Below are 10851 nucleotides of genomic sequence, written 5' to 3'. Positions count from 1 at the left end.
CACAACAATGATGAGGCGAGTGTGAGGGGCAGTGGTCAATATTTATTTCTGACCAAGACTAACTGATACTGTCCACTAAGACACATGGTCAGTGCGTGCGATGACGCGTTTTCATCGACGTCATCAAAGTATACACACTGGACATGATAGTAGCACGGGGATATTTGAAGACAAGCGTTAGGTCCTTCGAAATAATATGCGATGGCATAATGCAAACATCAACCAACTTCTCTCTCAATATTTGTTGTGACTGAGGTTCTTTGTGTCAGCCTCAACAGTGTAAACACGAATCTTTGTCCGTCTGTATATCTATCTGTGTGTCTGCTTGCCTGTCTGTCTTTCTGTGTGTTTGTGTGTCTGGCGGTCTGTTTCTCTGCCTCTCACTATTTTTCCGACTTAAACAAAGCTGGTTTTGAGGTAGTTAGAATGGCTGTAAATATAATTATTTCAGTTTTCGTTTCTTTTTGATAGTGATGAAATAAGTATAATTTGTATACATGTGTATTTTTCTTCGGGAAATCACTGAAAAAACTACAGTACATTGTAATTACAACATTTATGTCTGTCTGTCTGTCTGTCTGTCTGTCTGTATGTATGTATCTGTCTCTCTGTCTACCCCCTCTCTCTCTCTCTCTCTGATCTTTCCTTCAAACCCCATTCACACCTTGTTCAGAACTTGATCTCTCATTTCCTCACCTTATTACCTAGACCCCTGCAACCCCCTCCCCAAGACCCCCCCCCCCTACCATAACCTCCGGGTATATCTAAATAAAATCAACAACCAGCACAGAATCAATGCTGTGAGTAACAACCCGATGGGACGGTGTCCAATTTCACCCCCACGCAAACCATCAGTCATCACCCTGTGAAATGTATTCAGCATGTGTGGTCAGTCCATGTGGCCAGTCTACAGAGACCTACCCGGGCCGACAGGTGGTCGAACGTCCAGCGCAAAAGATGCTGATTGCTGATTGACCCTTTTGGACACAGGGGGGTGGGGGGTGGCCAGGGAGGGGGGGGGGGGGAGGGGCGTAATGCTGGATAGGCAAATACCGCAAGTTTGACGGTCACGTGCTATAGCTATGTCGAAACTTAGCAGGGTTTTCATGGTAACGTTATTGAGGATGTTAAGTTTCTATGAACTTTAAAAAATAAAAATAAATGTTTTTTTTTCTGTATACCAATGCCTTGGGTGTTAGGTTGAGAAAAAAATTAATTGTCAGATGAGTGTCAGATTTGAATCCAATTCTGTCCACACTGACAACAAACTTACATTAAAATAAAATAAGCTCCCTCCCCTCTCTTCGCCCCCCCCCCTACAACCACCACTCCAATCTCAAACTTGTGTGGTGATTTTCAAGAAAGTTTGCAGCAAAAGGATTTTTTTAAATCGTAACGTGAGAGAACTCGTGCAAAATCAAGGCCAACTATTATATACAACCAAACTAATAACCCGACCCGTTTCAACGATCGACCTTCAAATTACATTTCGGCCTATTTGACTAATGGACTCCGGCCATCATCAAAGAGTAGTGGACACGCCATGTCTCCTATCGTCTGCCCATTATCCCAGCGCAGTCTCGGTTAGACCGAGGACTATCATCAAATGGAACGAGACTTGTCATGAGAGTTGCATGCACGTTATCTCGGCTAACCTGACCGAACGCCAAATTCCTCTCAAAATCTCTCTCTCTTTGCGGTCGCCCAGTCGGTCTTGGCCATACACAAGACAAGCATTATTTTGATCAAGCTGACCACAAGAAACCGAAGCTCGTGTGAGTTCTACTGTACATTCGTCACCTGTCTGTCTCGTGCAGTCGACATAAAAATTCTTGTTTGATATAACTTCGAGTAGAGCTACCAGAAAAGTTACTGAAGATGCATTTGTATTGACAGTCCCGCGGATGACATCTTAAGTCCAGACTACCTTGAGTAGTACAGTGGAACCTCTCTTTAAGACCTCCAACAATCTGAGAAAATCAGGTCTTAAAAATGAGAGAGTCTTAAAATGGAGGTAAACTTACAGAGGTTATGAACAGAAAGTCTGAAAAAGTAAGATCTTTAAAGGCAGGAAGTCTTAAATTGGGGAGTCTTAAATTGGGGAGTCTCAACAGGGGGGGGGGGGGGTTCCACTACACTAACAGGAAAGCCAGTGAATGGTCATTGTATTGTAGAAATGGAGTGAGGATCACAGGAAAGCAACTGGGTGATCTTTGTATTGTAGGCCTGGTCCGCGCGTATTGCCGAAACATTATCTGGTATGGTTTGATCGAGAATCTTGCATTGTTCTGATGCCGACTGCATTGTTAAAGACCGTCCCTGTACATTAAATGTTGTCCTGTAGAGACCTGTATCTGATTGTCTGTAGAGACCAGAATCTGATCATCTAGTCGTGAAGACGAGACATGCGCGTGTCTGTGCAATCTGTGGCTATTGACAACAATCTGATGACCGTTGATATGGTTTTGAACGCTTAATAGACTTCTAACCGTTACTTCATGCGTGTGTGCGTGAGTGTGTGTATGAGAGAGAGAGAGAGAGAGAGAGAGAGAGAGAGAGAGAGAGAGAGAGAGAGAGAGAGAGAGAGAGAGAGAGAGAGAGAGAGAGGGGTGAGAGTGAGAGAGAGAGAGTTCGGTAACAAGATTTCAATGAGAGCAATCATATCTGCTCATGAAGCAGGAGCGGATTCTTTAAAATGGTACTGGAAGACAGTTCGAAATGATCGCGAACATACTACTGCAAACTCACAGACATACATTCATATACAGACAAACATACAGGCAGATAGACAAACAGACAGACAGACGCACGCACACATACAAACACACACACACACACACACACACACACACACACACACACACATACACAAACACCCACACACATTTGGGATTGGCTGATTGCTTAATTATAACTAATACATAACACATATTTGTTTCGCAAAATCGACTGCTCCCTGGGGTAAACTTCTAGCTCTCCAGGACGCCGAGTCAAGAAAAAACTGAGTCATTGTGAGAAGAATCACACATGTCTACAAAATAATACAAATGCTCTCTTTCGGCTTGACTTCGTGTCAGTCTTTCCGCGAATACAGATGAATTCTGTCTGCATGTCCATCTGTCTTTCTCCCTATCCTGCACTGTGCGTCATTGTTTTTCTTTGTTTGACTTTCTCTCTATGCCCCCTAGCACAAAAACCCCGTACCCCTTTCCATCAAGCTCTTTCGAGACAGTGCGAGTCCATCCAAAAATCCACATTTAGAAAACAGCAATGATCCAATAAATTTCTACGGCCGCAAAGATCCCGCGTTTGACATAAATCCCGCTTCGCTTAAGCCTTTTCACACAAAACACACATCATAAATCCGCCGCGGTGGCTCTTTAAACCCAGGGCAAACAGGTATCCGCAGAGCAGCGTCAAGCAGACAAAGCGAAATGCAAATAACGATGCAAAGCCAGCACTCAGATGCAGAGAAAGAAAAATGAAAATTTATGATTTTGGAAATTCGTGGCCAACGTTGAATCGCCGCCTTTGATGTTGATGCCTTCAGAAAACGACTGACGTTAAAGCGTCATCTGAAGACAAAAGTTGACTGTAGCTTCTTTCTCGTGTGTGTTTTTCAATGGCTTTTACGATTGTGCTAGACACCTTTGCTCAATGGCTTTCGCCGAACAGTTTTTGTGCAGGAATTTATTGGACAGTCCGGCCGTTTCGAACAGATAAACATGTAAAGTGAAAGCAAAATCGATACGTCTACTCGTCTCTCTCTCTCTCTCACTCTCTCTCTCTCTTTCTCTCTCTCTTTCTCTCTCTCTCTCTTTATCTCTTTCTCTCTCTCCCTCTCTCTCTCTCTCTCTCTCTCTCTCTCTCTCTCTCTCTCTCTCTCTCTCTCTCTCTCTCTCTCTCTCTCTCTCTCTCTCTCTCTCTCTCTCTCTCTCTCTCTCTCTCTCCCTCTCAGTGTAGATGATCTCATTCATTGGACGGAGTATAACCACATGAGTCTTCACCCTAAAAAGACCAAATACATGTTAATAACAACAAGACAAAAGAGACAAAACATACGAAACAATCCTCATTCCGTATTCATTGGTAACGACGCAATAGAGGAGGTAGGAGATCATAAAGTTTTGGGAGTAAATATCGATAATAATTTGTCTTGGGCCCATCATGTTCGGTCGGTATGTAAAACAATGTCGAGAAAAATATATCAGTTAAATAGAATTAAACACTTTCTTGATCAGCACTCAAGGTTATTATACTTTAACGCATATATACAAACCATCGCAGATTATTGCTCAACCATCTGGGACTCTGCCAGTGCTAATATTTTAAAACCATTGTTTAGTTTACATAGGCGAGCGCTGAAACTAATTTTACTGAAACAATCCAGTCTTGTATTTGATGATTATAAGAAACTTAAGATTCTCCCATTAAAAGAAAGATTTAAATTAAATGAAAGCGTGCTCCTTCACAAAATACTTTCCGGCCGTGCACCACGAACTTTCGTCGCAAACTTTAAAGTCAAACCAAACCGAAAGTTTAACGTCCCAATTCCAAGGATAGATCTCTTCAAATCAAGCTTAGCCTATTCTGGTAGCGTCCTGTGGAATTCTCTCCCGGAATTTGTGAGAGTCCCAATGAGTCTCAATACTTTCAAAAAACACCTTTCATTGTATTTAATGTTAAATTACGAAAAATCACAGTGATGGAAGACTTCGTTTAGTTATATTTTCATTTGTCCAAAGCATCAGTGTTCATTATATCCACACAAAAACACTCAAAGCTTTAATAACACATTTACTCATGCATGTGTATTTAGCATTGTTTTCACTACGTTACATATACGACGCTTTATATTTGTGTATAATATGTAATGTGTAAATATTCATATGTTTTTTTTTTTCTATCTTTTTTTCCTTTCTATCCGTGTAAATATGTGATTAGATTAGTCCCCTCTCTGGGCGAGGGCTGGTTGAAAAAAAGCTCGTTGTATTGCTTATGCCACAACCCTCGAAAAATAAAATTTGATTTGATTTGATTTGATTTGATCTCTCCCTCTCTCCCTCCCTCCCTATCTCTTACTCGCTAACACCATAAATATTATATATGGATTCTTAAACGGATTTTTGTTTTGATGTACAATTTTCATTCAATTTTCCTTTCATGTTTGCTTGCTCTTCATTTAAACTGTACAATAGCCGCCATTTATATGTAATTTTCTAACTGTAAACACCACTATAAGCATTATGCTTGTTGTTGTTTACTCAATATGCGTTTTTTGTAAATAATGCACAAATGAATAAAACCAAATATGAAAAACACGCACGAGAAAGAAACTAGTCAATTTTTTTCTTCAGATGACGCTTTAACGTCAGTCGTTTTCTGAAGGCATCAACATCAAAGTAGGTTTTGCACATGCATTTTAAGATGATTATTTTTTTTATTAATCTAGTGACATTAACACAAACAACCCCAACTAAAAAGAAACAAAACAAAACAAAAATGAAACATTAAAAGGCTTTAACTAAAAAGAAGAAAAGAAAGAGAGGAACAGTTCCTTGTCATCATCGTCGTCGTCGGCATAACCATCGACCATTCAAACGAGAGAGAGAGAGAGAGAGAGAGAGAGAGAGAGAGAGAGAGAGAGAGAGAGAGAGAGAGAGAGAGAGAGAGAGAGAGAGAGAGAGAGAGAGAGAGAGAGAGAGAGAGAGAGAGAGAGAGAGAAAGAGAGAGAGAAAGAGAGAGAGAGAAAGAGATAAAGAGAGAGAGAGAGAGAAAGAGAGAGAGAAAGAGAGAGAGAAAGAGAGAGAGAGAGGGAGAGAGAGAGACACACACAGACAGACAGGGACAGACAGACAGAGATAGACAAACAAAGAGAAAACGAGAACTGAGAGACAGAAAGATACATGCAGACAGACAAAAACACACAGAGACAGAGACAAACAGACAGACAGAAAGACAGTCACATAAACAACAGAAATATGACTATGACACACGCGCAATGCTCACATGAGCAATGATCATAAAACTATCATTCCCCACTGCAACCATCACCACGACTTCTTACACGTACAAGCAGGTGCTACTAGTACTGCAAGCCACGGGAAAAGTACCTCCAGGATTGAAAAGCTAAACAATCTCAAAATAAATGAAATCCATAAAACAGATAGACTGCAAACGTTCAAAACTTCAGAAGTAAAAAACAAGAATGACATTTTATTGGAACTTTTCATCAAGTTCTTGACAAAAAGAAAACGTTACATTTACAGTACGTCGACCCAGTAGTCTTTTAAGTAGACAGCTAGACAAGCGAGTTTTATCGACGATTTTGAGATAAGTTCATTATTTGTTTTATAAGTGCTTGTCTCTCTGCTTACTTAAAAGACAACTGGGGCGACGTACTGTAAATCAAGTGTAACGTTTAAAAAAAAAGGTTTTCTCTTTCATTCCCTACTACAACCACCACCACGACTTACTATAATAAGGTGCTAATGCGGCAACGCTCTTTTTTTAATAACGTAACCACGGGACAGGAACCATCATCAGAACGCACGGAGAAAAGCTCCTCCAGAAATGCCAAGCTACACAATCTCAAGATAAATGACTAGCACCCTAAATCCCCCCCCCCCCCCCTCCCGGGAGCGCTTGTCTTCTACCTGTGTGACATTCCAACGATAGGCAGATTCCCGCACCGTGATAGTTATAATTTATATTGTCGCACGAGCAAAGGTATCTGGCAGAATCGCAAAAGTCATAAATATGATCTGATAGTGGCCTTGTATGTGCCTTGTACAAGTCACCGTGTGTGATATATATATGACTATATTCGCCCCCTCGGTATGACCGTGGCCAATTATATTATAGTTGCAATTATTCACTTTCTGTGTGCCGTGTGTCAGTGTCGGTTTGGGTGTCGCTGTGGTTGTGTTGGAGTGTCTTTGACGAATAGGTGTTATGATTGTGATGGGGAATTATGACATTTTACGCCGTTAGAGCCGATACACATATCACTCTGATGGTCTATGAAGATAACGATGACGACGGCGATGATGATGATGATGATGATGATGAAGATGGTGCAGATGTGTAAGTGCGAGAATGCGCGCGCGCGCGCGTGTGTGTGTGTGTATGTGTGTGTGTGTGTGTGTGTGTGTGCATTTATCTGTGTGTCTGTGTGTGCATGCGTGCGTGTGTGCATGCTTGTGTTCGTGCGAGTGTGCATGTTTGTGTTTGTGCGTTTAGCGCTTGTGTGTGTGTGTGTGTGTGTGTGTGTGTGTGTGTGTGTGTGTGTGTGTGTGTGTGTGTGAGTGTGTGTGTGTGTGTGCGTGAATGTGCGCGGCTTGCGTGTGCGTGTTCGTACGCGAGCACGACGTTTGATTGTACGCACACATGTCGCATTTAAAGATGAAATCAAAGATGGCGCAAACGGCAAAATTAATTACATCCTAATTAATTGTAATTAACCCTCACCTTATGCGCACAATTATCCAATCACCTCACAGTCCACAATCCTTGTCAATTATGATTCACAACACCTTTGTCCAGCAGGCAAGACGCACAGAACAGAAAAATAAAATCCTTTCTTGTCTTGAACAGTGTCCGGCGGTATCATACCATCACATCCTTGGAATGTCACACAGGTAGATTAAAATTGTATGTGTGTAATGACACGCTGGAAATAAATCACCACAACTGCTGATGTTATTCATTGAGTCAGAATAATCAGAAAGTTTATTTATATTTTTAGTACTGACCAATCACAACAACGCACCAACACAACATAAACCCGCTACTAATCTTCCAAGTCTCCGTAAAGCAGTGAGCGTTGATTGCCATCACTCAATATTCCAGTAAGACCATAGCCACAGCACTTCATAGTCCAAGATGTATTCACATTGGTATATCCACAACATTCAATAGTTCCAGCAGATCTATATACACCTTATCAGCCTCTAATAGTCTAAGCCAATACTCTCCAGAAAGGCAAATCGAGCTAGGCTGCCAATTCAGTCTTTCACCGCTATCGGTCGGCGACTTTTTCAATCACACGTTGGGTCCACCCGGCTTGTCTACGTATGGCCGTGCTTATCGGCTACTGACTGACCAGTGCGAAAGCCTTGAATGACCACTGCAAAGAAAACGGCTGGACGCGAGTCGCTAGCGCTATCGGAGGGTGCCTCCACTGTCCCTCCCGTACCAAACGAGACAGGTGTGTAGACGTGAGGTTTGCGGAGTTTGGTCGCGCGGGCTGCGTGATCGGCGAAGGGCTCGAGAGACTGGACTCCCCCCTCACTCTCGCTCGCATAGCAGAGGTGGTGTTCGCCCCCCCTACCTGTATGTCCCTTTCACTGTCCCTCCCTTCTCTCTATCTACGGCGAGCTCACGACTTGAGTTCGCTGTGTGTGATGGAGGGAGCGGGAGTGGGGGGGGGGGGGTGAGGATGGAGGTGGTGTATGGAGAGTGGTTAACGTTGCACAGTGAGGTGTAAAAGCGAGATTACTGGGTGTGAGAGATTAGCAACAAACAAGTTTGATGAAGTGTGTTTGGTTGAAACACAATTTTATTCAAAATACATGACATGAATCAATTGAAAACATGCAACTACACGTAGGACACGAACTCAAGCAAATGCTTATTTTATGTGACCAAAACATCAAGTGTGTTTTTCTGTGTGTCTGTTCGTCTGTATATCTAACGTGGGTTTTATTTCTACGCGCTTCATTGAAATTCAGTGAATACACGTTGCGGCGCCAACGCTGTGAACACAATGAGATGTTAACATCCAGTTCTGAGGAAGCGTGTTCGTCTGTGCGTCTGCTGGTCTGTCTGTTCATCTGCATAGCTCTGATTTTGTCCACTCGTCTGTTTTTTTGTCTGCTCGTATTTCTAATACTTTAAAAACTTTTAAGGTAGACAAATTTGGATGACGAAAGGTTGAGAATGATTAAACAAAATCAGTCATGGTAGTAATGCGCCAAGTTTGGCCTTTTTTTGTTCCGGTTATCTGCTCACGAACGAACAAATCAAGGAATGAAAGAAAGACAGACAGACAGACAGGCAAACAGACAGACAGACAGACAGACAGACAGACAGACAGACAGACAGACAGACAGACAAACAGAAATACATACTAAGAAAGACAAAAAGAAACAAAGAAACAAAGAAACAAACAAAGAAAAACAAAACAAAACAGTACGAACGGAATTTGAACTGATCAAACAATTGCAGGTGATTAATTTACTGCTGAAAAGTGAACAGTCAATAGAAGTAGGCCTACTCACGGAGCTTAAAAACAAAAACAAAAACCTGCAGTTATATCAAAGGCTGTGCGACGATGATAAGCTGTTGAATTTACTTTACACCCTCCCACCGTTCATTAATCAACTGTTTTCAAAGTTGTAGCTACATAAAAAGATCACACACAAAATCAGCACCTAAAAAAATAAATAAAAAAAAAAAATCAAAGCAGGGGGTAACTGATATTACGAGATTCCTAAGCCATGCACCTCCTTATGGTAAACACTTGCAGCAAATGAATAAGGCAGGGCGAAAGATATCTTTGACTTTGGTCAGAGGCAATACTATTGATACCTTTAGAGTGTCGCCTTGTTGGGTTACGTGGTGATACGACGATAAAACATGCCGACCGTTGGTCTTTCACACTGTGTCAGAATCGGCACGCGTCGTGTGGTTAACGTGGTTGTGGTGTCAAAGTTTAACGTGTTCTATTGCTGTTATTGTATGAATTAACCAAAAAAGCGAACGTTATTGAACTGGAAGAATTCTGATTAGTTATTCGTCTTTTATAAAACCAAAACAACAACTCTGTCCTGTTACCACATTATTTTGTGATTATAATCAATTAGTTAATAATCCAGTTTGGTTAATTTCTGGTGATTATTAATGAAGTGTTGTGTCCCTATATATTACATTCGTTGGTGTTGTTTTTATTGTAATTTTTTTTCCTCCTCAAAATCATGTTACCCTAGTTAAAAACAAAATTAAACAAAATTGCCTTGGCTTGAGCACTGTCTGTTTAGACTGACACCGCAGGAACCGGTGTGAGTTTGAAAGAGTATTAATTTCGATTAAAGGCACAGTGCAGCTCACAGCCTTCGTTGTGCGTTTTTGTTGCAGCTGAGTGCATTTACAGTTCAAAAATCCTCCTATGGTAGTAAAACAAACCCAAAACTACCCAACGACGACATCTGTGAAGCTCGACAGTTTCTTGTTCACGCGAGTGCATAAATTAACCTAGTTATTACGTGGTGTTTGGTTGGAGTTCGATTCAACTGAGTGATTCCGGCTTCCATTTTGTTTTACACAAACTCATGATGACGTCTGACATAGTTTGCTAGTGACGTGTCTTTTTGTGCATGATGTGGTGATCTACCTGATCTAAATTTAGATCCAAAAATAGGTCAAGACCAGCCGGGTCCGAGTACGAAATTAATTCGTAAAAAAATCGCAGTTCTTGACTCTTTGGGTGCAAGTCAATGAAACTTGGTAGTTCTTCTAACGGATAGATGCCTGAGGTATGACTAAAAGCCCCAGGGGCTCCGTTCACCTGGATTTGACAAGTTCAGTACCTTTAATGTTTCATGAAAATGAACACGTCAGCTCTAGTTTATCGTTGTTGCTTTTTTCCTGCCCTTTATCAAACAGGATAATTCTTCGCGTCTTCTTTGTGTGGATTGTTTGTTTGTTTGCTTAACGCCCGGCCGACCACGAAGGGCCATATCAGGGCGGTGCTGCTTTGACATATAACGTGCGCCACACACAAGACAGAAGTCGCAGCACCGGCTTCATGTCTCACCCAGTCACATTATTCTGACACCGGACCAACCAGTC

The sequence above is a fragment of the Littorina saxatilis genome, linkage group LG9, assembly GCF_037325665.1.
Source record: "Littorina saxatilis isolate snail1 linkage group LG9, US_GU_Lsax_2.0, whole genome shotgun sequence".
NCBI lineage: Eukaryota > Metazoa > Mollusca > Gastropoda > Littorinimorpha > Littorinidae > Littorina > Littorina saxatilis.
This window is presented reverse-complemented; position numbering follows the sequence as displayed.